The following is a 26,181-nucleotide window of genomic DNA, read 5'->3' on the forward strand; positions in this document are numbered from 1 at the left end:
ATATATTATTGTAGATACAGACTGTACAGGCTCCTGTCAGGTATATATTATTGTAGATACAGACTGTACGGGCTCCTGTCAGGTATATATTATTGTAGATATAGACTGTACGGGCCCCTGTCAGGTATATATTATTGTAGATACAGACTGTACGGGCTCCTGTCAGGTATATATTATTGTAGATATAGACTGTACAGGCTCCTGTCAGGTATATATTATTGTAGATATAGACTGTACGGGCTCCTGTCAGGTATATATTATTGTAGATATAGACTGTACGGGCTCCTGTCAGGTATATATTATTGTAGATACAGACTGTACAGGCTCCTGTCAGGTATATATTATTGTAGATACAGACTGTACGGGCTCCTGTCAGGTATATATTATTGTAGATATAGACTGTACGGGCTCCTGTCAGGTATATATTATTGTAGATACAGACTGTACGGACTCCTGTCAGGTATATATTATTGTAGATACAGACTGTACAGGCTCCTGTCAGGTATATATTATTGTAGATACAGACGGTACGGGCCCCTGTCAGGTATATATTATTGTAGATATAGACTGTACGGGCTCCTGTCAGGTATATATTATTGTAGATACAGACTGTACGGGCTCCTGTCAGGTATATATTATTGTAGATATAGAATGTACAGACTCCTGTCAGGTATATATTATTGTAGATACAGACTGTACGGGCTCCTGTCAGGTATATATTATTGTAGATATAGACTGTACAGGCTCCTGTCAGGTATATATTATTGTAGATACAGACTGTACGGGCTCCTGTCAGGTATATATTATTGTAGATATAGACTGTACGAGCTCCTGTCAGGTATATATTATTGTAGATATAGATTGTACGGGCTCCTGTCAGGTATATATTACTGTAGATATAGACTGTACGGGCTCCTGTCAGGTATATATTACTGTAGATACAGACTGTATGGGCTCCTGTCAGGTATATATTATTGTAGATACAGACTGTACGGGCTCCTGTCAGGTATATATTATTGTAGATATAGACTGTATGGGCTCCTGTCAGGCATATATTATTGTAGATATAGACTGTACGGGCTCCTGTCAGGTATATATTACTGTAGATATAGACTGTACGGGCTCCTGTCAGGTATATATTAGTGATGATATCAGAATGTATGGGCCCCTGTCAGGTATATATTAGTGATGATATCAGAATGTACGGGCCCCTGTCAGGTATATATTAGTGATGATATCAGAATGTATGGGCCCCTGTCAGGTATATATTAGTGATGATATCAGAATGTATGGGCCCCTGTCAGGTATATATATTAGTGATGTATCAGAATGTATGGGCTCCTGTCAGGTATATATTACTGATATCAGAATGTATGGGCCCCTGTCAGGTATATATTACTGATGATATCAGAATGTATGGGCTCCTGTCAGGTATATATATTAGTGATGATATCAGAATGTACGGCTCCTGTCAGGTATATATTAGTGATGATATCAGAATGTATGGGCCCCTGTCAGGTATATATTAGTGATGATATCAGAATGTATGGGCCCCTGTCAGGTATATATTAGTGATGATATCAGAATGTATGGGCTCCTGTCAGGTATATATTAGTGATATCAGAATGTATGAGCCCCTGTCAGGTATATATTAGTGATGATATCAGAATGTATGGGCCCCTGTCAGGTATATATTAGTGATATCAGAATGTATGGGCTCCTGTCAGGTATATATATTAGTGATGATATCAGAATGTATGGGCCCCTGTCAGGTATATATTAGTGATATCAGAATGTATGGGCTCCTGTCAGGTATATATTAGTGATGATATCAGAATGTACGGGCCCCTGTCAGGTATATATTAGTGATGATATCAGAATGTATGGGCTCCTGTCAGGTATATATTAGTGATGATATCAGAATGTATGGGCCCCTGTCAGGTATATATTAGTGATATCAGAATGTATGGGCTCCTGTCAGGTATATATATTAGTGATGATATCAGAATGTACGGCTCCTGTCAGGTATATATTAGTGATGATATCAGAATGTATGGGCTCCTGTCAGGTATATATTAGTGATGATATCAGAATGTATGGGCTCCTGTCAGGTATATATTAGTGATGGTATCAGAATGTACGGGCTCCTGTCAGGTATATATTACTGATGATATCAGAATGTATGGGCCCCTGTCAGGTATATATTACTGATAATATCAGAATGTACGGGCTCCTGTCAGGTATATATTAGTAATGATATCAGAATGTATGGGCCCCTGTCAGGTATATATTAGTGATGGTATCAGAATGTATGGGCCTCTGTCAGGTATATATTAGTGATGATATCAGAATGTATGGGCTCCTGTCAGGTATATATTAGTGATGATATCAGAATGTATGGGCCCCTGTCAGGTATATATTAGTGATGATATCAGAATGTATGGGCTCCTGTCAGGTATATATTAGTAATGATATCAGAATGTATGGGCCCCTGTCAGGTATATATTAGTGATGATATCAGAATGTATGGGCCCCTGTCAGGTATATATTAGTGATATCAGAATGTATGGGCTCCTGTCAGGTATATATTAGTGATGATATCAGAATGTATGGGCCCCTGTCAGGTATATATTAGTGATGGTATCAGAATGTATGGGCTCCTGTCAGGTATATATTAGTGATGATATCAGAATGTATGGGCTCCTGTCAGGTATATATTAGTGATGATATCAGAATGTATGGGCCCCTGTCAGGTATATATTAGTGATGGTATCAGAATGTATGGGCTCCTGTCAGGTATATATTAGTGATGATATCAGAATGTATGGGCCCCTGTCAGGTATATATTAGTGATGGTATCAGAATGTATGGGCTCCTGTCAGGTATATATTAGTGATGATATCAGAATGTATGGGCCCCCGTCAGGTATATATATTAGTGATGATATCAGAATGTATGGGCCTCTGTCAGGTATATATATTAGTGATGATATCAGAATGTATGGGCCTCTGTCAGGTATATATATTAGTGATGATATCAGAATGTATGGGCTCCTGTCAGGTATATATTAGTGATGATATCAGAATGTATGGGCCCCTGTCAGGTATATATATTAGTGATGATATCAGAATGTATGGGCCCCGTCAGGTATATATTAGTGATGATATCAGAATGTATGGGCCCCCGTCAGGTATATATATTAGTGATGATATCAGAATGTATGGGCCCCGTCAGGTATATATTAGTGATGGTATCAGAATGTATGGGCCCCTGTCAGGTATATATTAGTGATGATATCAGAATGTATGGGCCCCGTCAGGTATATATATTAGTGATGGTATCAGAATGTATGGGCCCCTGTCAGGTATATATTAGTGATGATATCAGAATGTACGGGCTCCTGTCAGGTGTATATTAGTGATGATATCAGAATGTATGGGCCCCCGTCAGGTATATATATTAGTGATGATATCAGAATGTATGGGCCCCGTCAGGTATATATTAGTGATGGTATCAGAATGTATGGGCCCCTGTCAGGTATATATTAGTGATGATATCAGAATGTATGGGCTCCTGTCAGGTATATATTAGTGATGATATCAGAATGTATGGGCCCCTGTCAGGTATATATTAGTGATGATATCAGAATGTATGGGCCCCTGTCAGGTATATATTAGTGATGATATCAGAATGTATGGGCTCCTGTCAGGTATATATTAGTGATGGTATCAGAATGTATGGGCCCCTGTCAGGTATATATTAGTGATGATATCAGAATGTATGGGCCCCTGTCAGGTATATATTACTGATGATATCAGAATGTATGGGCCTCTGTCAGGTATATATTAGTGATATCAGAATGTATGGGCCCCTGTCAGGTATATATTAGTGATGATATCAGAATGTATGGGCTCCTGTCAGGTATATATTAGTGATGATATCAGAATGTACGGGCTCCTGTCAGGTGTATATTAGTGATGATATCAGAATGTATGGGCCCCCGTCAGGTATATATATTAGTGATGATATCAGAATGTATGGGCCCCGTCAGGTATATATTAGTGATGGTATCAGAATGTATGGGCCCCTGTCAGGTATATATTAGTGATGATATCAGAATGTATGGGCCCCTGTCAGGTATATATTAGTGATGATATCAGAATGTATGGGCCCCCGTCAGGTATATATATTAGTGATGATATCAGAATGTATGGGCCCCGTCAGGTATATATTAGTGATGATATCAGAATGTATGGGCTCCTGTCAGGTATATATATTACAGATGATATCAGAATGTATGGGCCCCTGTCAGGTATATATGCTGCGATTGTTCTCGTATGCTGATTTGGCATGAAAAAATAATCACAGATGTGATCTGCCCCATAGATTAACACTGGTCCGAGTGCCATGCGATGCTTTCTCACATAGCGCTCGTCCGTATTCTACGCTAGTGTGACCCCGGCCTTAAACTTATGAAGCGACACAGACCACCTGCAGTTCAGCCACCATCAATATCTAAATTACAAGTTTTTCACCATCCAAAAAAATGCTAATTTTTACCTAGTTCCATAGGTTTCTTAAAGGGAACCTGTCACCAGGTTTTCCCCATATATAGTACCACCAGCACCTATATAGCCCTTATACACACCCTTCTAGAGTGCTGTACCGTATATACTCGCGTATAAGCCAAAATTTTTTGGGGCAGAAAGAGACCCTCTCGGCTTATTCTCGAGTCATTGTCGGCGGGGAAGCGGCGGCTGTCACATACTCACCTGCTCCTGGCACAGTCCCTGCATGTCCGATGGTCTCCGGGCTGCTCTTCCTGTGTTCAGCGGTCACGTGGTTCTGCTCATTAATGAATATGGACGCATAATGGTTAAGGCTATGTGCGCACGTTGCAGATTTGCTTGAGGAAATGTCTGCATGGTTAGTGCGTCTCTTAGCAGAAAACGCAGTGGAAATTCTGTACTTTTTTATGCGGATTTGATGCGTTTCTGTAAATCGTGAGCGCTAAATAAAGATATATTAAAAATAAATAAATAAATAAAGGAATTTGATGCATTTCCTTATTCAATCTCTTCACGAGATACCCTCATTAATATTAACTAAAGACACACACACACCCATGTAGGAGCATTAACATAATTAACCTACATATGCTGTAAAAAAAAACAACTAAGAAACCTGCGTGAAATGCAATATGTTTATTTTTCAAAAAATAAAACCTGCATGGGCTCCTGCATAATTTTCATAACCAGCAGTGGGAAAGCTGACAGCTGATGTTACTATTCTGGAAAGGAGCCAATAACCATAAAGGTTCCCAGGCTATTAATATCAGCTCACAGCTGTTTGCTTAGCCTTTACTGGCTATTTTACAGGGGGACACAAAATATTGACATAAAATCCAACCAGCAAATGCTAGGCAGACAGCTGTAGGCTGATATTTATAGCCTGTGAAGAGGCCATGGATATTGGCAGCCCCACAGGCTAAAAACCATCAGCTCTCAGCCGTCGCAGAAATGGTGCATCTTATAGATGTGCCAATTCTGGCACTTAGCCTCGCTCTTCCCACTTGCCCTGTAGCAGAGGGGTTCATAGTTGTGCGGTTGATGTCACCTTTTTATTGTCAAGTAACATCAAGCCCACAGGTTAGTAATGGAGAGGCATCTATCAGACATCTCTCCATTACTAAGCTGGCCTAATGTCACCTTACAAAACAAAGGTGACATTAACCCCTTATTACCCCATATGCCACCGCTACAGGGCAGTGAAAAGACAGAGGCTGAGTGCCAGAATTGGCGCATCTTACAGATGCACCTTTTCTGGGGTGGCAATAACCATGGTCCCTCTCTAGGCTATAATATCTGTCCTCAGTCACTGGCTTTCACTCTGTGGCACAGAAAATTGTGCGGGAGCCCACGCCAGTTTTTTCAGTGAAAACATTATTAAATACATACAGGCCCCAAATTTTACACACACACACACACACACACACACACACTACTAACCGTATTAGTCACTGACCTATATAAGTCTAACTGTTCTGCAATGGTTTACTGTATGTAAACCATGTCTCCTATCCTGTCAGCCTCTGCAATGATTTAACAGAAGCCGACAAATTAACTATCAGCTATTCCGCTGTCCGTGTGATATATTATAATATATATATATATATACCGTATTTTCCGGCGTATAAGACGACTGGGCGTATAAGACGACCCCCCAACTTTACCAGTTAAAAAATAAAATCTTCTTAAAAGTCGGGGGTCTTCTTATACGCCGTATGTCGTCTTATAGGGCCGGTGAATATGTGCCTTTTGGGGGGGGGGGGAGTGATCCTGATGAGGACGAGGGGGCGTCTCACAGGAAAGTGAGTATCCCCCATTACCTTATCATAGCGCTGCAGCGTGGGGTCTCTGTGCTGGGAGCGGCGGCTGCTGTGCTGTGCTGTGCTGTGCTGTGGCGGCTCCTCTTCTGCAGTGTGGGGCCTCTGGTGCTGTGGGGCGGTGGCGGCGGCGTATCTTCATACAGTCGGGGCTCCTCCGGCATCTCAAAGACTGGAAGCCCCGCCGGCAACTCCATGGGTACAATGCGGTCAGGTGGCCTCCGGGAAAATGGCCGCTGCTCAGATTCAGATCTCGTCCCGAGATCTCGGGAGACGAGATCTGAATCTGAGCAGTGGCCATTTTCCCGGAGGCAGCTCAATAGGTGCGATGCGGTGGCCCGGCCGCTGGGGGCTGCGCATGCTCAGATTCAGATCTCAACGAGATCTGAATCTAAGCAGCGGCCATTTTCCCGGAGGCCAGCGCATTGTACCGATGGAGTTGCCGGCGGGGCTTCCAGGCTGAGATGCCGGAGGAGCCCCGACTGCATGAAGATACGCCGCCGCCGCCACCGCCCCACACTGCAGAAGAGGAGCCGCCACAGCACAGCAGCCGCCGCCGCTCCCAGCACAGAGACCCCACGCTGCAGCGCTATGATAAGGTAATGGGGGATACTCACTTTTCTGTGAGACGCCCCCTCGTCGTCATCAGGATCACTCCCCCCCCCACCCACCATATACACCCGGCGTACAAGGCGATTCCCGGCGTACAAGACGACCCCCGACTTTTAAGAAGATTTTCAGGGGTTAAAAAGTCGTCTTGTACGCCGGAAAATACGGTATATATATATATATATATATATATATATATATACACACATACACATACATACACACAGACAGTACAGACCAAATGTTTAGACACACCTCATTTAAAGATTTTTCTGTATTTTCATGACTATGAAAACTGTACATTCACACTGAAGGCATCAAAACTATGTGGAATTATATACTTAATAAAAGTGTAAGGCAACTGAAAATATGTCTTATATTCTAGGTTTTTCAAAGTAGCCACGTTTTGCTTTGATGACTGCTTTGCACACTCTTGGCATTCTCTTGATGAGCTTCAAGAGGTAGTCACTGGGAATGGTCTTCCAACAATCTTGAAGGAGTTCCCAGAGATGCTTAGCACTTGTTGGCCCTTTTGCCTTCACTCTGCGGTCCAGCTCACCCCAAACCATCTCGATTGGGTTCAGGTCTGGTGACTGTGGAGGCCAGGTCATCTGGCGTAGCACCCCATCACTCTCCTTCTTGGTCAAATAGCCCTTACACAGCCTGGAGGTGTGTTTGGGGTCATTGTCCTGTTGAAAAATAAATGATGGTCCAACTAAATGCAAACCGGATGGAATAGCATGCCGCTGCAAGATGCTGTGGTAGCCATGCTGGTTCAGTTTTGAATAAATCCCCAACAGTGTCACCAGCAAAGCCCCCCACACCATCACACCTCCTCCTCCATGCTTCATGGTGGAAACCAGGCATTTAGAGTCCATCCGTTCACCTTTTCTGTGTACAAAGACACGGTGGTTGGAACCAAAGATCTCAAATTTGGACTCATCTGACCAAAGCACAGGTTTCCACTGGTCTAATGTCCATTCCTTGTGTTATTTAGCCCAAACAAGTCTCTTCTGCTTGTTGCCTGTCCTTAGCAGTGGTTTCCTAGCAGCTATTTTACCATGAAGGCCTGCTGCACAAAGTCTCCTCTTAAGGGCTTGTTTCCATTTGCGAGAAACACGTCCGTATCTCGCATGTGGAAACCAAGCTGTAGCACCTGCACTCCAGAGCGGAGCGTGCGGCCGCATAGGAACACATGGAGCTGCACAGCTCCACTCCTGAGTGCCGGCTCCAGAGCTTGGTTTCCACATGCGAGATACGGATGTGTTTCTCGCAAATGGAAACAAGCCCTAACAGTTGTTGTAGAGATGTGTCTGCTGCTAGAACTCTGTGTGGCATTGACCTGGTCTCTAATCTGAGCTGCTGTTAACCTGCGATTTCTGAGGATGGTGACTCGGATAAACTTATCCTCAGAAACAGAGGTGACTCTTGGTCTTCCTTTCCTGGGGCGGTCCTCATGTGAGCCAGTTTCTTAGTAGCGCTTGGTGGTTTTTGCCACTGCACTTGGGGACACTTTCAAAGTTTTCCCAATTTTTCGGACTGACTGACCTTCATTTCTTAAAGTAATGATGGCCACTCGTTTTTCTTTACTTAGCTGCTTTTTTCTTGCCATAATACAAATTCTAACAGTCTATTCAGTAGGACTATCAGCTGTGTATCCACCAGACTTCTGCACAACACAACTGATGGTCCCAAACCCATTTATAAGGCAAGAAATCCCACTTATTAAACCTGACAGGGCACACCTGTGAAGTGAAAATCATTCCAAGTGACTACCTCTTGCAGCTCATAAAGAGAATGCCAAGAGTGTGCAAAGCAGTCATCAAAGAAAAAGGTGGCTACTTTGAAGAACCTAGAATATAAGACATAATTTCAGTTGTTTCACACTTAATAATTCCACATGTGTTAATTCATAGTTTTGATGCCTTCAGTGTGAATGTACAATTTTCAGTCATGAAAATACAGAAAAATCTTTAAATGAGAAGGTGTGTCCAAACTTTTGGTCTGTAGTGTATCTCTTTAGATTTTATATACACCTATACTGTGTGTATATATCTATTCTATTGTAACCTGTCAGTGTGATTTTACTGTACACTGCACCTGAATTGTCGGCCTTTCAAAGGACACCGTTGCGTATTTCTCGCAAGTGACACTGATGGCCCGTGTGGTGCGAGTTTTTCTTGCACAAATAGACTTTCATTGGCGAGTCTCGGCTGATATACGGTGCAAATCACAGCATACTGCAATTTCACTCGCACATATACGGCCGTGAAAAAAAAGTGATGGGAGATTAACATTGGTTCGAGTGCTATGCGATTTTTTTCTCGCATAGCACTCGTCCGTATTCCTCTCTAGTGTGACTCCGGCCTTAAAGGGAAAATCATTCAAAATTTATATTTTTAAGAATTTGTAAAATTTCTGATTTTTTACAAAATAAAGCAAAACATATAAACTCAAGTGTACCATTATCATAAAGTCTAATATGACACGAAAAAAAAAAAAATCTCAAAATCAATGGGATGTTGAAGCATTCCAGAGTTATTACTATATAAAGTGACACTGGTCAGATTTTAAAAAATTGGCCCCGCCACAAAGGGGCTAAGAGCTTGTACATGTGAACATTGTTTCAAAGGTGGTTTACCTGTCTCAGGCAGGTTTCACACCAGCGTTCGGCAGCATTCTTCCTCCATTAAGCCCCGCCCACTGCTGCGCCTCTTCCTTCAGCTCCGCCTAAGTCTGCAGGCGTCCCCTATCTAACATTGGGTACGCAGGCATGCCTCATTTTGAAGATGCGCTGAACTGCGTCGAACGCAACATGTTGCATTTTATTGCAGTCGGCGCAGCGTTAAAACAACGCATGCGGAGGCATCCGCTTGGCCTGCATACCCAATATTAAAGATAGGGTATGCAGGACGCATGCAGACGTAGGTGGAACTGAATGAAGAGTTGTGGCAGTGAGCAGGGCTTAGGCTACTTTCACACTAGTCCGTCGGTACGAGCCGTCGCAAACTGTCGGCCCGACGGACAGTGTGTTTTATGTAGAACAACGTGGGCAGCGGAGGCAGTTTTACAACGCATCTGTGGCCCATTGTGAGTTCCGGGGAGGAGGGGGCGGAGTTTCGGCCACGCATGCGTGGTCGAAAATGGTGGACTCGACGCACAAAAAAACCATACATGGAACTTTTTTTGTGCCGACGGTCCGCCAAAACACGACGCATCTGTCGCATGACGTATGCGACGTGTGGCAATCCGTCCCTATGTGTTGCTAATGAAAGTCTATGGAGAAAAAACGAATCATGCAGGCAACTTTGCAGGATGCGTTTTTTCTCCAAAACGATGCATTGAGACGTACAGCAAGCGACGTTAGTGTGAAAGTAGCCTTAACGGAGGAAGAAGGCTGCCATCCGCAGCCCTGACGAACGCTGGTGTGAAACCAGCCTACGGCTGTTATTATAGCACCTACCATGTGTTACACAGATACATCATGGGCTTGTCCTGCCCTACGCATGAAATGAAAGGCGAAAATACAATGTGGAGACTTCAGAGCAATGTTTTATTTACATTCAGAACTGGTTTAAGAGGAACAAATGACCATTTCCCACAGAAATCTCAGACTTTTACTTATAGAAATACTGGATAAATATCATTTTACCATTAGATATAGAAACATTTCCAATTTTATAAAACTGCATTTTTTTGCAGTGAATAACTTTATGCCTTTGCTTGTTTCATTTTATGCATTTCTAAAGTATTGTAAAACTGTAATATGCTGTTGGTGCCTGTGGGCTGGACTGTCGGTTTGGTATTTGGCTCTGTTCCCCCCAGGCCTGCCTCCGATGTCTGAGGTTTCGGTGTCCCAGACCACAGATCGTAATACCGGCCTTGAATTGTGAAGGACACGGCAGCCGACCCTGAGAAACATCCAAGGTGGGAACGCCCCATCATGTCGAAGAGAGTCTGCTAGATCCAGGCCTAGCAGACCAGTGCTGGTGGGTTCATGGATGCCAGGAGGGGGTTGGCCTAAAGGAAGGTCTCGTCTTTTCCTGGCGGGTCGGAGAGTTGTCCCGTCGGTTTTTTGGACAGAACATTTCCAAAACAACCAAAATTGAACAGCAGATCTCTTGGGAGGCAGACTTTAGTCCTCTGTTGCAGAAGCGAAGTACTCTTAAACTGATAGGTGCAGAGTAGGACACACTAGAAAGTTGGCGTGCATGATTGTTCAGGGCACTGGCGGTGTGGACCGGCCACCAGAGAAGGCCTTGACCGAAGCCTGGATATTTTAAGAGCAGGGTCACAGGAGCCTCTGGAAAACATGGAGGCTGCATGAATAGGAAGGTTTCCCCAGGAGACGTCCATATTGCTCAGGGGCAAACTAGGACATACTTGTCCTGTCCTTTCCATTTTTTTTTTTTTTTAAAGTAGCCCCCTCACTGCCTGGTAGGATATATGTGTCCTGAAGATCACACATCATTCTTCACAGACCGATGATGAAGATGGGCATGGAATAACCTGGACGCAGACCTTTCGGCGGCTGGCACATAACGGATTCGTCTTCCCTCCCTACTCTATCTGGCTCTGGGGGGGCCAGAGGGTAGGGGGATTCGTGGCATGGACCGTCCTCTGGGGAACCACAAACACTCTTGATGTGTTAGGGCCTTGCCTCGTAGACCACAGATGATACGGTAGTGACAATTCTAGGTGGGAGATTAGAGTGACAATTCCACTGTCGCCCTCAAAAGCCGTATCTGGAAAAAAAAAAAAAAAAAGAAAAAGAAAAAGGAAAATCGTTAATAAAAAAACCCCCCAAAACCTAAATCAGAAACTGGGCTGGGTGGTCCAGACCCATGTCTGCCTCCTACTGACATTAAGCTAAAAAGGATTAGCTTCGTGCCAGTTGGTGGTGTGGCCTCCTCTACAGGGAAATACCTAATTTTTTTTTTTGCATAGCATAAGCAGCATACACTCATATTTTTTTTTGTGTACCCCAATGAAGCATTAGCCCCCCCCCACATCAACCAGATGGCCACACAGCATAACCTCGCTCCCCCAGTCAGAAACCTCCACCTCACATTAACCAGCGGGCCACACAGCATAACCTCGCTCCCCCAGTCAGAAACATCCACCTCACATTAACCAGCGGACCCCACAGGATAAATCCAAAGCCCACCAGACATTCCCTCCCCTCAAGCGTAAATCCAAATATGACGCCCCCTGCCCCAACCATAAATCCCATCAGACACCCCCTCCAATCGAACGCCACCCCAGCTTAAACTCTCATCGGACGTCCAACCCCCACAAACCCCCATCGGACGTCCAACCCCCATCGGACGTCCAACCCCCACAAACCCCCATCGGACGTCCAACCCCCACAAACCCCCATTGGACGTCCAACACCCATCGGACGTGGACCCCCCCACCCAGCACACACCCCCTTCGATGTCCACCCCCCACCCAGCTTAAACCCTCTTCAGCCCCCCCAAACCCAACCCATAAGCAGGTCGCCCCCCAATAAAAGGGATCCCCCAGTAAGCAGCAGGTCACCCCCCAACAAAAGGGTTCCATCTGTAAGCAGCAGGTCGTCCCCAAATCCAACCACGGGATCCCCCCAATAGCCAGCAGCAGGTCGCCTCCCCACATTCCACGACAAGCAGGTCGCCTCCCCACATTCCACGACAAGCAGGTAGCCTCCCCACATTCAACGACAAGCAGGTCGCCTCCCCACATCCAACGACAAGCAGGTCGCCTCCCCACATCCAACGACAAGCAGGTCGCCTCCCCACATTCAACGACAAGCAGGTCGCCTCCCCACATTCAACGACAAGCAGGTCGCCTCCCCACATTCAACGACAAGCAGGTCGCCTCCCCACATTCAACGACAAGCAGGTCGCCTCCCCACATTCAACGACAAGCAGGTCGCCTCCCCACATTCAACGACAAGCAGGTCGCCTCCCCACATTCAACGACAAGCAGGTCGCCTCCCCACATTCAACGACAAGCAGGTCGCCTCCCCACATTCAACGACAAGCAGGTCGCCTCCCCACATTCAACGACAAGCAGGTCGCCTCCCCACATTCAACGACAAGCAGGTCGCCTCCCCACATTCAACGACAAGCAGGTCGCCTCCCCACATTCAACGACAAGCAGGTCGCCTCCCCACATTCAACGACAAGCAGGTCGCCTCCCCACATTCAACGACAAGCAGGTCGCCTCCCCACATTCAACGACAAGCAGGTCGCCTCCCCACATTCCGCGACAAGCAGGTCGCCTCCCCACATTCCGCGACAAGCAGGTCGCCTCCCCACATTCCGCGACAAGCAGGTCGCCTCCCCACATTCCGCGACAAGCAGGTCGCCTCCCCACATTCCGCGACAAGCAGGTCGCCTCCCCACATTCCGCGACAAGCAGGTCGCCTCCCCACATTCAACGACAAGCAGGTCGCCTCCCCACATTCAACGACAAGCAGGTCGCCTCCCCACAAGCAGGTCGCCCTCAAATCTCACCACAGGGGTCCCCCAAATAGCCTGCAGCAGGTCACCCCTCACATGCAGGTCGCCTCCCCACATCCCACAACAAGCAGGTCACCCCCACATCCCACCACAGGGGTCCCCCAATAGCTTGCAGCAGGTCTCCCCCCACATCCACCACAAGGGTCCCCCCCAATAGACAGCAGGTCACGCCCTCCCAAAACCCGACCACAAGCATGTCGCCCTCAAACCCCACCACCAGGGTCTCCCCAATAGCCAGCAGCAGGTCGCCCCCACTAAAAGGGGTCCACCCCGTAAGCAGCAAGTCACCTCCAAACCCCACCACAGGGGTCCCCCTCAATAGCCAGCAGGTCACCCCCAAACCCCACCACAGGGGCCCATCAATAGCCATCAGCAGGTCACCCCTCCACGAGCAGGTCGCCCTCACTAAAAGGGGTCCCGCAACAAGCAGGTCGCCTCCCAAAACCCAACCATAAGCAGGTCACCCTCACTAAAAGGGGTCCCCCGCACGCAGGTCGCCCCCAAATCACACCACAGGGGTCCCACCATAGGAGTCACCCCAATAGCCAGCAGCAGGTCTCCCACCCCAAACAAGTCACCCCATAAGCAGCAGGTCACCCCTAAATCACACCACAGGGGTCCCCCCAAATGCCAGCAGCAGGTCGCCCCCCCACAAGCAGGTCAGGGGTCCCCCAATAGCCTGCAGCCCCCCTCACACAAGCAGGTCGCCTACCACAGAAGTCCACCACAACAGCCAGCAGCAGTCCCCCCCCCCACAAAATCCCACATTAGCCAGCAGCAGCAGGTCCCCCCAAAATCCCACCACAGGGGTCCCCCACAATAGCCAGCAGCAGCGGAGCCCACCAAAATCCCACCACTGGGGTCCCCCACAATAGCCAGCAGCAGCAGAGCCCACCAAAACCACACCGCAGCGGTCCCCCACAATAGCCAGCAGCAGCGGAGCCCCCCAAAACCACACCGCAGCGGTCCCCCACAACAGCCAGCAGCAGCGGAGCCCACCAAAACCACACCGTAGCGGTCCCCCACAATAGCCAGCAGCAGCAGAGCCCCCCAAAATCCCACCGCAGGGATCCCCGACAATAGCCAGCAGCAGCGGAGCCCACCAAAATCCCACCACAGGGGTCCCCCACAATAGCTAGCAGCAGCGGAGCCCCCCAAAATCCCACAGCAGGGGTCGCCCACAATAGCCAGCAGCAGCGGAGCCCCCCCAAATCCCACCGCAGGGATCCCCCACAATAGCCAGCAGCAGCGGAGCCCACCAAAATCCCACCACAGGGGTCCCCCACAATAGCCAGCAGCAGCGGAGCCCTCCAAAATCCTACTGCAGGGGTCCCCCACAATAGCCAGCAGCAGCGCCCCCAAAAAAATCCAACCACAGGGGTCCCCCACAATAGCCAGAAGCAGCGGAGCCCCCCAAAATCCCACCGCAGGGATCCCCCACAATAGCCAGCAGCAGTGGAGCCCACCAAAATCCCACCACAGGGGTCCCCCACAATAGCCAGCAGCAGCGGAGCCCCCCAAAATCCCACCACAGGGGTCCCCCACAATAGCCAGAAGCAGCGGAGCCCACCAAAATCCCACCACAGGGGTCCCCCACAAAAGCCAGCAGCAGCCGAGCCCCCCAAAATCCCACCGCAGGGGTCCCCCACGATAGCCAGCAGCAGCGGAGCCCCCCCAAATCCCACCGCAGGGGTCCCCCACAATAGCCAGCAGCAGCGGAGCCCCCCCAAATCCCACCGCAGGGATCCCCCACAATAGCCAGCAGCAGCGGAGCCCACCAAAATCCCACCGCAGGGGTCCCCCACAATAGCCAGCAGCAGCGGAGCCCCCCAAAATCCCACCGCAGGGGTCCCCCACAATAGCCAGCAGCAGCGGAGCCCCCCAAAATCCCACCGCAGGGATCCCCCACAATAGCCAGAAGCAGCGGAGCCCCCCAAAATCCCACCGCAGGGATCCCCCACAATAGCCAGAAGCAGCGGAGCCCCCCAAAATCCCACCGCAGCGGTCCCCCACAATAGCCAGAAGCAGCGGAGCCCCCCAAAATCCCACCACAGGGGTCCCCCACAATAGCCAGCAGCAGCGGAGCCCCCCAAAATCCCACCGCAGGGATCCCCCACAATAGCCAGCAGCAGCAGAGCCCCCCAAAATCCCACCGCAGGGGTCCCCCACAATACCCAGCAGCAGCGGAGCCTCCCAAAATCCCACCACAGGGGTCCCCCACAATAGCCAGCAGCAGCGGAGCCCCCCAAAATCCCACCGCAGGGGTCCCCCACAATAGCCAGCAGCAGAGACCCCCAAAAATCCTACTGCAGGGGTCCCCAGGGCCGTTTCTTCAACAGGGCGGGCAGGGCGGCCACACGGGGCGCCGTGGGGCCGGGGGGCGCAGGAGAGGCCTCGGGCCCCGGTGGTCCCCTGCCCGCTGCTGCTGCTGTTTAAGGGCTGTCAGGGGCGCGGATGCCGCGCTCAGTGCTGAGCGCGGGCGCGCCCTGCCCGAACTCAGCTGCAAATCTGACAGCTGAGCGGTCAGATCATCGCCTCGCGTCGCCGCGCCCCCCCCCCCCGCACCGCACATAATGGTTGCGGCCACCTCGGCGCCGCCACTCACCCATACCTCCCAACCGTCCCGATTTCAGCGGGACAGTCCCGCTTTGGCACCGGGGTCCCGCTGTCCCGCTTCGGGCATTTAAAATCCCGAATTTGCGGCCGCCGGTGAAGCCCCGCCCACTTCCGGGACGTAGAGAGAGCCTGTTTTTTTTTTTTTTTATATAAAAGCTGCCTCCTGACCGCCCGCGCAACACCCCCCCCCCCTCCCGCCCCCTGTGCGGCGCTGCCACGCTGAAGGAGAGAGCCTGCAGCAATCAAGAAGAAAGGTCAGCGATTCACTACCTCTGGCTGTGTGTGCACGGAGCTCCGGCTTCTGCTCTTAGCTGCTATCCCGGCAGAGAAGGAGAGACGGGGGAGGTGCCGGGATAGTGCAGAGCTGTGAGCAGGAGACTGAAGACTTCAGCAGAGAGCTGCACATGGACATCAGCCGCCCCTGCATCACAGAGGAGATTGTGTGTGTGTGATGTGTGTGATGGCTGCGTGTGTGTGTGTGTGATGGCTGGGTGTGTGTGTGTGATGGCTGTGTGTGTGTGATGGCTGCGTGTGTGTGTGTGTGATGGCTGCGTGTGTGTGATGGCTGCGTGTGTGTGTGTGATGGCTGTGTGTGTGTGATGGCTGCGTGTGTGTGTGTGTGATGGCTGCGTGTGTGTGTGTGTGATGGCTGCGTGTGTGTGTGTGATGGCTGCGTGTGTGTGTGATGGCTGCGTGTGTGTGTGTGATGGCTGCGTGTGTGTGTGTGATGGCTGCGTGTGTGTGTGATGGCTGCATGTGTGATGGCTGCGCGTGTGTGTGTGTGTGTGATGGCTGCGTGTGTGTGTGTGATGGCTGTGTGTGTGATGGCTGCGTGTGTGTGTGATGGCTGCGTGTGTGTGTGTGATGGCTGCGTGTGTGTGATGGCTGCGTGTGTGTGATGGCTGCGTGTGTGTGATGGCTGCGTGTGTGTGATGGCTGCGTGTGTGTGTGATGGCTGTGTGTGTGTGATGGCTGCGTGTGTGTGATGGCTGTGTGTGTGTGATGGCTGTGTGTGTGTGATGGCTGTGTGTGTGTGATGGCTGTGTGTGTGTGATGGCTGCGTGTGTGTGATGGCTGCGTGTGTGTGATGGCTGCGTGTGTGTGTGATGGCTGCGTGTGTGTGTGATGGCTGCGTGTGTGTGTGTGTGTGATGGCTGCGTGTGTGATGTCTGCGTGTGTGTGTGATGGCTGCATGTGTGTGTGATGGCTGCGTGTGTGTGTGTGTGTGATGGCTGCGTGTGTGTGTGTGATGGCTGCGTGTGTGTGTGTGTGATGGCTGCGTGTGTGTGTGTGTGATGGCTGCGTGTGTGTGTGATGGCTGCGTGTGTGATGCATTTGTGTCAAAGCTGCATGTGTTTGTGAGCTGCGTGCGTGTGAGCTGCGTGCCTGTGTGTGAGCTGCGTGCCTGTATGTCATTATACAGTATGGAGCATCATGTGTGGTCATTATACAATATGGAGCATCATGTGCGGTCATTATACAGTATGGAGCATCATGTGCGGTCATTATACAGTATGGAGCATTATGTGTGGCCATTATACAGTATGGAGCATCATGTGCGGTCATTATACAGTATGGAGCATCATGTGCGGTCATTATACAATATGGAGCATCATGTGCGGTCATTGTACAGTATGGAGCATCATGTGCGGTCATTATACAGTATGGAGCATCATGTGCGGTCATTATACAGTATGGAGCATCATGTGTGGCCATTATACAGTATGGAGCATCATGTGCGGCCATTATACAGTATGGAGCATCATGTGTGGCCATTATACAGTATGGAGCATCATGTGCGGCCATTATACAGTATGGAGCATCATGTGCGGTCATTATACAGTCTGGAGCATCATGTGCGGTCATTATACAGTCTGGAGCATCATGTGCGGTCATTATACAGTCTGGAGCATCATGTGCGGTCATTATACAGTCTGGAGCATCATGTGCGGTCATTATACAGTCTGGAGCATCATGTGCGGTCATTATACAGTCTGGAGCATCATGTGCGGTCATTATACAGTATGGAGCATCATTTGCGGTCATACAGTATGGAGCATCATGTGCGGTCATTATACAGTATGGAGCATCATGTGCGGTCATTATACAGTATGGAGCATCATGTGGGGTCATTATACAGTATGGAGCATCATGTGCGGTCATTATACAGTCTGGAGCATCATGTGCGGTCATTATACAGTATGGAGCATCATTTGCGGTCATACAGTATGGAGCATCATGTGTTCATTATACAGTATGGAGCATCATGTGCGGCCATTATACAGTATGGAGCATCATGTGGGGTCATTATACAGTATGGAGCATCATGTGCGGTCATTATACAGTATGGAGCATCATGTGCGGTCATACAGTATGGAGCATCATGTGTGTTCATTATACAGTATGGAGCATCATGTGTGGCCATTATACAGTATGGAGCATCATGTGCGGTCATACAGTATGGAGCATCATGTGTGTTCATTATACAGTATGGAGCATCATGTGCGGTCATTATACAGTATGGAGCATCATGTGCGGTCATACAGTATGGAGCATCATGTGTGTTCATTATACAGTATGGAGCATCATGTGTGGCCATTATACAGTATGGAGCGTCATGTGTGTTCATTATACAGTATGGAGCATCATGTGTGGCCATTATACAGTATGGGGCACTGTGTGGCCATATTTTTTTGTTTATAATTATTGTATATGAAACAGTGTGATCGGCAGTGCTAAATGGGTGTGGTTGGGATGTGGATATGGGTGTGACTAATTATGAATGGGTGTGGTCAGAGGCGTGGCCTAAAATTTGCCGCGGCGCGCAAAGCGCGCCGCAAACTTTGTCCCTCTTTCCCATCTTCAAAAGTTGGGAGGTATGACTCACCTCCGCTCCGCGCTGGATGAACAGCGAGAATGAACAGCCAGGATGAGGCAGCTCGGCCACTCCCACACTGATAGCAGGGGCGCCGCGCTCTCGGCTGAGCACGGGCGCTCCCTGAGACAGTGATCAAAGAGCTAAGCACACACACTATCACTGTCAGACTAGGCTGCCTGGCTGTTGCCAATTTCAATGCTGGACAGGACAGGCTGCAGTCTAGTCTGACAGTGGTAGCAGTATAGCAAAAATGCCCACCCCCTGCCTATGGATTAGTCCTTCCCTTCCCAGCAGCCCCATTTAGCAGTCTGAGCGCGCTCAGACTCAGAGGGCAGAGGGCACTGACACACTGAACAGGTGAGGGGGTCTGAGGGATGGGATGGGTTGGGCTAGCCTTTTTTTTTGGATGGGGACCCCCACACCTGCCCCCCCCCCAACCACCCTTGGGGCATGCTGATTTGGCATGCCCCACAGCATGAAACCCGGGAGGGGGCCCAGCTGACTTACCTCATCTTTGGCAGTCTGGTGGCATCCTCACCCAGGCGAGAAGTGTTGGAAAGAGTTATGGCAGTAACTGTATACCTGGCAACCAATAATTTAGCTTTTCGAGGATCGTCAAATACATTGTTTACACCAAATAATGGACATTTCCTTGGGCTTATAGAGCTTCTTGGAAAATTTGAACCAGTAATGAGAGATCATTTAAAACGAATTACTTCCCAGGAAATCCATACACATTACTGTGGAAATTTAATTCAAAATGAAATTATCTGCTTGATGGCCTCTCAGGTGAAGAAATGTATTCTAGAAAAAGCCAAAAGATCTAAGTATTTTTCAATAATGTTGGACTGCACACAAGATGCAGGTCACACTGAACAGTTGTCATACACCTTAAGATTTGTTGATATAGATGATGATCACGTAGCAATAAAGGAACATTTTATTGGCTATCGTCCTGCTACTGATACATCTGGGGAAAGTCTCGCCAATCTCCTTTTAGAAGAGATTAGTAAATGTGACCTGGAATTAGAAAATGAACTGGCAGAAAAGCTGAATTATTCGGAAGCTATTAATGCTTTTGCAGCGGCTAAATCTAGAAGAGTCAGTTTCTCATAAATCTGCAACCTACAATTTTTAGGATCTGTTTCCAAAATAATTAATAGATATTATTTACCTACAACTTTGTTCTCACCGTTAATAATTAGCATACTTGTCCCTTTTCCCCAAGTTCTATATAAGTTAAAGGCAAATTATAATTTATTAAAAAAAGGGAAGATACAAGCCTGCTCTCTATTTATTACTCAAGCCCACAAAAATAATGTTTATTATTTTCGGTGCCGGGGGGGGGGGGGGGGGGGAGAAATTTCCTACTCTCGCCCTGTGTCATTTTTGGGCTAGAAACTGCCCTGGGGGTCCCCCACAATAGCCAGCAACACCCCCCAAAATCCCACCACGGGTCACTCCCCACACAGACAAGTAGGTCGACCACCACAGGGCCTCCCCCCAATAGCGAATAGCGATCGGCAAGTAGCATTTTTCACCCTGAAACCACTGACCTCCATGGCGTCCACAAGCTGTCATGCTGCTTTCCTTTGCCGCCTTGGAGAACACGCCCCCTCCCGATATGACACGCCCCCCGGAAATGACGTCACACCTGGAAGGAGCCCATACACTCTAGCATTTACCTATCTGTGGAGTGCGGCTCTGCAGGTGGAGGTATGTGCTGGAGATTCCCCAGTACTGAGCGCAGCCGGGGACATTAACCCCTTCTGCACGGAGGAGACTCTTTATAAGAACCATAACGTTGTTGTTCTGTTTCCTGTAATAGATACATACGAGCCAACTATGGAGGACAGGAAGTGAGGAGCGGAGTGTTCTCCTAGTACAGGGCCCCTTTCTTGGCCCCACACAGTGTAATGCCCCCATTATGCCCTGTAAGCAGGTTCTGCCCCACACCCAGCTGCCTCGGGCACTTTACCAGGAGCTGGTACCTCAGAGTCTTCCCCGCACCCCTTTCCTTTGTTGGCGCCAAATCTGTTCTGCCTTTGGGGCTCCGGCCTTTATAATATCAGTAACTGCGCCATCAAGGTCTCCTGACCAGGTGCACCCTCTAGACTCTTCCCTCCGGAAACCCTCCCTCTCCCCATTGGTGTCACATGGTCCCGTCTGGACGGCAGATAGCAGTCTGTACAAATGCAGCACAGCCCTGAGGAGGCTTTATTATGTCTCTCCTTATTACACTCCTTATGTAATATATATGATGGCGCTCACACAGTATAATGTTCTCATAGTACCACCATACCCCCACACACAGTATAATGTTCTCATAGTACCGCCATACCCCCACACACAGTATAATGTTCTCATAGTACCACCATACCCCCACACACAGTATAATGTTCTCACAGTACCACCATACCCCCACACAGTATAATGTTCTCATAGTACCGCCATACCCCCACACAGTATAATGTTCTCATAGTACCGCCATACCCCCACACACAGTATAATGTTCTCATAGTACCACCATACCCCCACACACAGTATAATGTTCTCACAGTACCACCATACCCCCACACAGTATAATGTTCTCATAGTACCGCCATACCCCCACACAGTATAATGTTCTCATAGTACCGCCATACCCCCACACACAGTATAATGTTCTCATAGTACCACCATACCCCCACACACAGTATAATGTTCTCATAGTACCACCATACCCCCCCACACAGTGTAATGTTCCCATAGTACCACCATACCCCCCCACAGTATAATGTTCTCATAGTGCCGCCATACCCCCACACACAGTATAATGTTCTCATAGTACCACCATACCCCCACACACAGTATAATGTTCTCATAGTACCGCCATACCCCCCCACACAGTGTAATGTTCCCATAGTACTGGCATCTCTCGTAAAAAAGGTATTTTCACACTACTGCCATACCCCCACACACAGTATAATGTTCTCATAGTACCGCCATACCCCCACACACAGTATAATGTTCTCATAGTACCACCATACCCCCCCACACAGTGTAATGTTCCCATAGTACCACCATACCCCCCCACAGTATAATGTTCTCATAGTGCCGCCATACCCCCACACACAGTATAATGTTCTCATAGTACCACCATACCCCCACACACAGTATAATGTTCTCATAGTACCGCCATACCCCCCCACACAGTGTAATGTTCCCATAGTACTGGCATCTCTCGTAAAAAAGGTATTTTCACACTACTGCCATACCCCCACACACAGTATAATGTTCTCATAGTACCGCCATACCGCCACACACAGTGTAATGTTCTCATAGTACCAACATACCCCAACACACAGTATAATGTAATCATAGTACCGCCATACCCCCACACAGTATAATGTTCTCACAGTACCGCCATACCCCCCACACAGTATAATGTTCTCATAGTACCGCCATACCCCCACACACAGTATAATGTTCCTACAGTACCGCCATACCCCCACACACAGTATAATGTTCCTACAGTGCTGGCATCTCTCGTAAAAAAGGTATTTTCACAGTACCGCCATACCCCCACACAGTATATTGTTTTCATAGTACCGCCATACCCCCCACACAGTATAATGTTCTCATAGTACCGCCATACCCCCACACACAGTATAATGTTCCTACAGTACCGCCATACCCCCAGACACAGTATAATGTTCCTACAGTGCTGGCATCTCTCGTAAAAAAGGTATTTTCACAGTACCGCCATACCCCCACACAGTATATTGTTTTCATAGTACCGCCATACCCCCCCACAGTATAATGTTCTTACAGTACCGCCATACCCCCACACAGTATAATGTTCTCATAGTACCGCCATACCCCCACACACAGTATAATGTTCTCATAGTACCGCCATACCCCCACACACAGTATAATGTTCTCATAGTACCGCCATACCCTCACACAGTATAATGTTCTTACAGTACCGCCATACCCCCACACAGTATAATGTTCTCATAGTACCGCCATACCCCCACACACAGTATAATGTTCTCATAGTACCGCCATACCCCCACACACAGTATAATGTTCTCATAGTACCGCCATACCCCCACACACAGTATAATGTTCTCATAGTACCGCCATACCCCCCACACAGTATAATGTTCTCATAGTACCGCCATACCCCCACACACAGTATAATGTTCTCATAGTACCGCCATACCCCCACACACAGTATAATTTTCTCATAGTACCGCCATACCCCCTCACACACAGTATAATATCCCCACAGTACTGCCATCCCTCCACTATATAATGTTCCCACAGTACTGCCCCTACATGCACAATATGGTACCATCCACCTCACTGACTACCTCCGTCCACCGACAATTAATAAATACTCACTTAGCTTCATTCTTGGTGCAGATACTAATGAACCCAGGATCTATGAGATATTTCCCATACGATGGTTGGATAGGCAGGAGTGTATCATCCATAAAGGTAGCCCACTCGGTTGCTGTGATGCCTATGAAGTGACAGGGCTCGGTGCGGTGTGGTATTGGTCACCCTCTCCTTCCCATCATCACAATTTCAGCGATATCCACATTCCCATGACGGTGATACCGCTGAATAGATTAGTGAATCAGGGAGTGGAAAGCTCCTGATCCACCATTCAGCCTTCACTTCTGAGTCTGAGACTCCGTGCACTGCAGGCACAATGACGTCACTACATCACACCTGTAGTACGGAGCCTCAGTACTCACGCCGCACAGACCAGAGCAGCGCTCCTCAGGAACCGGGTTGGCTGAGTAGTGTGTGGTTTTATATCCGGAATTGTGGGGGCATCATATTAAGAGAAGAGCTGTTTGGACTCTCATACTGAATGTGTGGCTGGTAGGGGCCATTATACTGGGGTTGTGGTGGACTGTAAATGCCTCCATACTGAGTGGGGGTTATTATTTTGTGTAGCAGGTTGTGGTGGCCATAATTAGAGATGAGCGAATATGTTCGGAAAACGATCACTAAACATAAATTCGACACGAATATGATACATTCGGATTCATGATCGGTAACACGAGCATTTTTCATAAGATCAGAAAAAGTCGGTAACATTCGGTAAAAGACATAATAGAAGCCGGCAATACATGTGCTGCGTTTAGTAAAATCACAGCCACCAATGTGGGAGACTGGGGTTCAAATCCAGTAGTGGTCCATAACACCATGGTGCCTACCTCAATAAACATGAGTGTCACGAGCAAAGAGAGTCATGCCAACTCAGATGTCACCTGGATTAACAAGGTCCACGTCAGATGTCGAGGAACCAGGACAATCTGATGATACATGGGCTACTGGACCAAACCATACATGGACAAAGCAAGAGAACCTGGATCTGATGAAATGCTACTATAACAGCAGTCCAAATGGGAGAGGATATATGAAACGTATGAGGAAACTCTGGGTGGATACAAGACCTGCATGTCCACTAACTGAGAAACCACTAGTCAACCAACATTTCAATATCATAAAGAGAAAGCTATTATCACAACTTGAGATGGATCAAGCACTTGCATCAGTACCTACTACCACCATAATTCAAACTAATAACCTGATCTATGCTACTGCCTCAGCAATCATGGAAATGCTTGGCTATACAACCAGCAAGAATAAGAGAAGTACGTGCTCCCCTTGGAAAAGAAGACTGTAGACAAAGATCAAAGTGCCACGAAGGGAAGTCAGCCAACTATCAGAAATACAGAAGTGTGTAAAGATCAAGAATAAGACCAAGCTGGACAAGTACCGTATATACTCGAGTATAAGCCGACCCGAGTATAAGCCGACCCCCCTAATTTTGCCACAAAAAACTGGGAAAACTTATTGACTCGAGTATAAGCCTAGGGTGGAAAATGCAGCAGCTACCGGTGAATTTCAAAAATAAAAATAGATGCTCCATACTGTTCATTATGGCCCCATAGCTGTGCCATATAGTGCTCTGCACCATTATTGCCCCATAGCTGTGCCATATAGTGCTCTGCACCGTTCATTATTGCCCCATAGCTGTGCCATATAGTGCTCTGCACCATTATTGTCCCATAGCTGTGCCATACAGTGCTCTGCACCATTGCCCCATAGCTGTGCCATATAGTGCTCCGCACCGTCCATTATTGCCCCATAGCTGTGCCATACAGTGCTCTGCACCATTATTGCCCCATAGCTGTGCCATATAGTGCTCTGCACCGTCCATTATTGCCCCATAGCTGTGCCATACAGTGCTCTGCACCATTATTGCCCCATAGCTGTGCCATACAGTGCTCTGCACCATTATTGCCCCATAGCTGTGCCATACAGTGCTCTGCACCATTATTGCCCCATAGCTGTGCCATATAGTGCTCTGCACCATTATTGCCCCATAGCTGTGCCATATAGTGCTCTGCACCGTCCATTATTGCCCCATAGCTGTGCCATACAGTGCTCTGCACCATTATTGCCCCATAGCTGTGCCATATAGTGCTCTGCACCATTACTGCCCCATAGCTGTGCCATATAGTGCTCTGCACCATTACTGCCCCATAGCTGTGCCATATAGTGCTCTGCACCGTCCATTATTGCCCATAGCTGTGCCATATACTGCTCTGCACCATTACTGCCCCATAGCTGTGCCATATAGTGCTCTGCACCATTGCCCCATAGCTGTGCCATATAGTGCTCTGCACCATTATTGCCCCATGGCTGTGCCATACAGTGCTCTGCACCATTACTGCCCCATAGCTGTGCCATATAGTGCTCTGCACCATTGCCCCATAGCTGTGCCATACAGTGCTCTGCATCATTATTGCCCCATAGCTGTGCCATAGAGTGCTCTGCACCGTTGCCCCATAGCTGTGCCATACAGTGCTCTGCACCATTATTGCCCCATAGCTGTGCCATATAGTGCTCTGCACCATTGCCCCATAGCTCTGCCATATAGTGCTCTGCACCGTCCATTATTGCCCCATAGCTGTGCTGCTGCTGCAATAAAAATAATAAAACACATACTCACCTCTCTTGCAGCTCCTCGGCGCCATCTTCCCGGCGTCTCCCTGCACTGACTGATCAGGCAGAGGGCGGCGCGCACACTATATGCGTCATCACGCCCTCTGACCTGCACAGTCAGTGAGGAGAGAGAGAGACGCCGGGAAGATGGAGACAGCGCCCGGCGTGTGGAA

At 48.4% G+C, this 26,181-nt stretch overlaps 1 protein-coding gene across 1 annotated transcript in view; it reads left to right on the forward strand.

Annotated features, from left to right (window-relative positions):
* The first annotated feature begins 20,555 nt into the window (after positions 1–20,555).
* The window catches only part of LOC143766953 (uncharacterized), a 57,122-nt gene continuing 51,496 nt past the window's right edge, over positions 20,556–26,181 (forward strand). Inside the window, exon 1 of the mRNA XM_077254972.1 lies at positions 20,556–20,710. The gene's annotated coding sequence lies outside the window, so the exon portion shown is untranslated. The remainder of the gene's footprint in view (positions 20,711–26,181) is intronic.

This window comes from Ranitomeya variabilis, chromosome 4, assembly GCF_051348905.1.
Source record: "Ranitomeya variabilis isolate aRanVar5 chromosome 4, aRanVar5.hap1, whole genome shotgun sequence".
Taxonomy (NCBI): Eukaryota; Metazoa; Chordata; class Amphibia; order Anura; family Dendrobatidae; genus Ranitomeya; species Ranitomeya variabilis.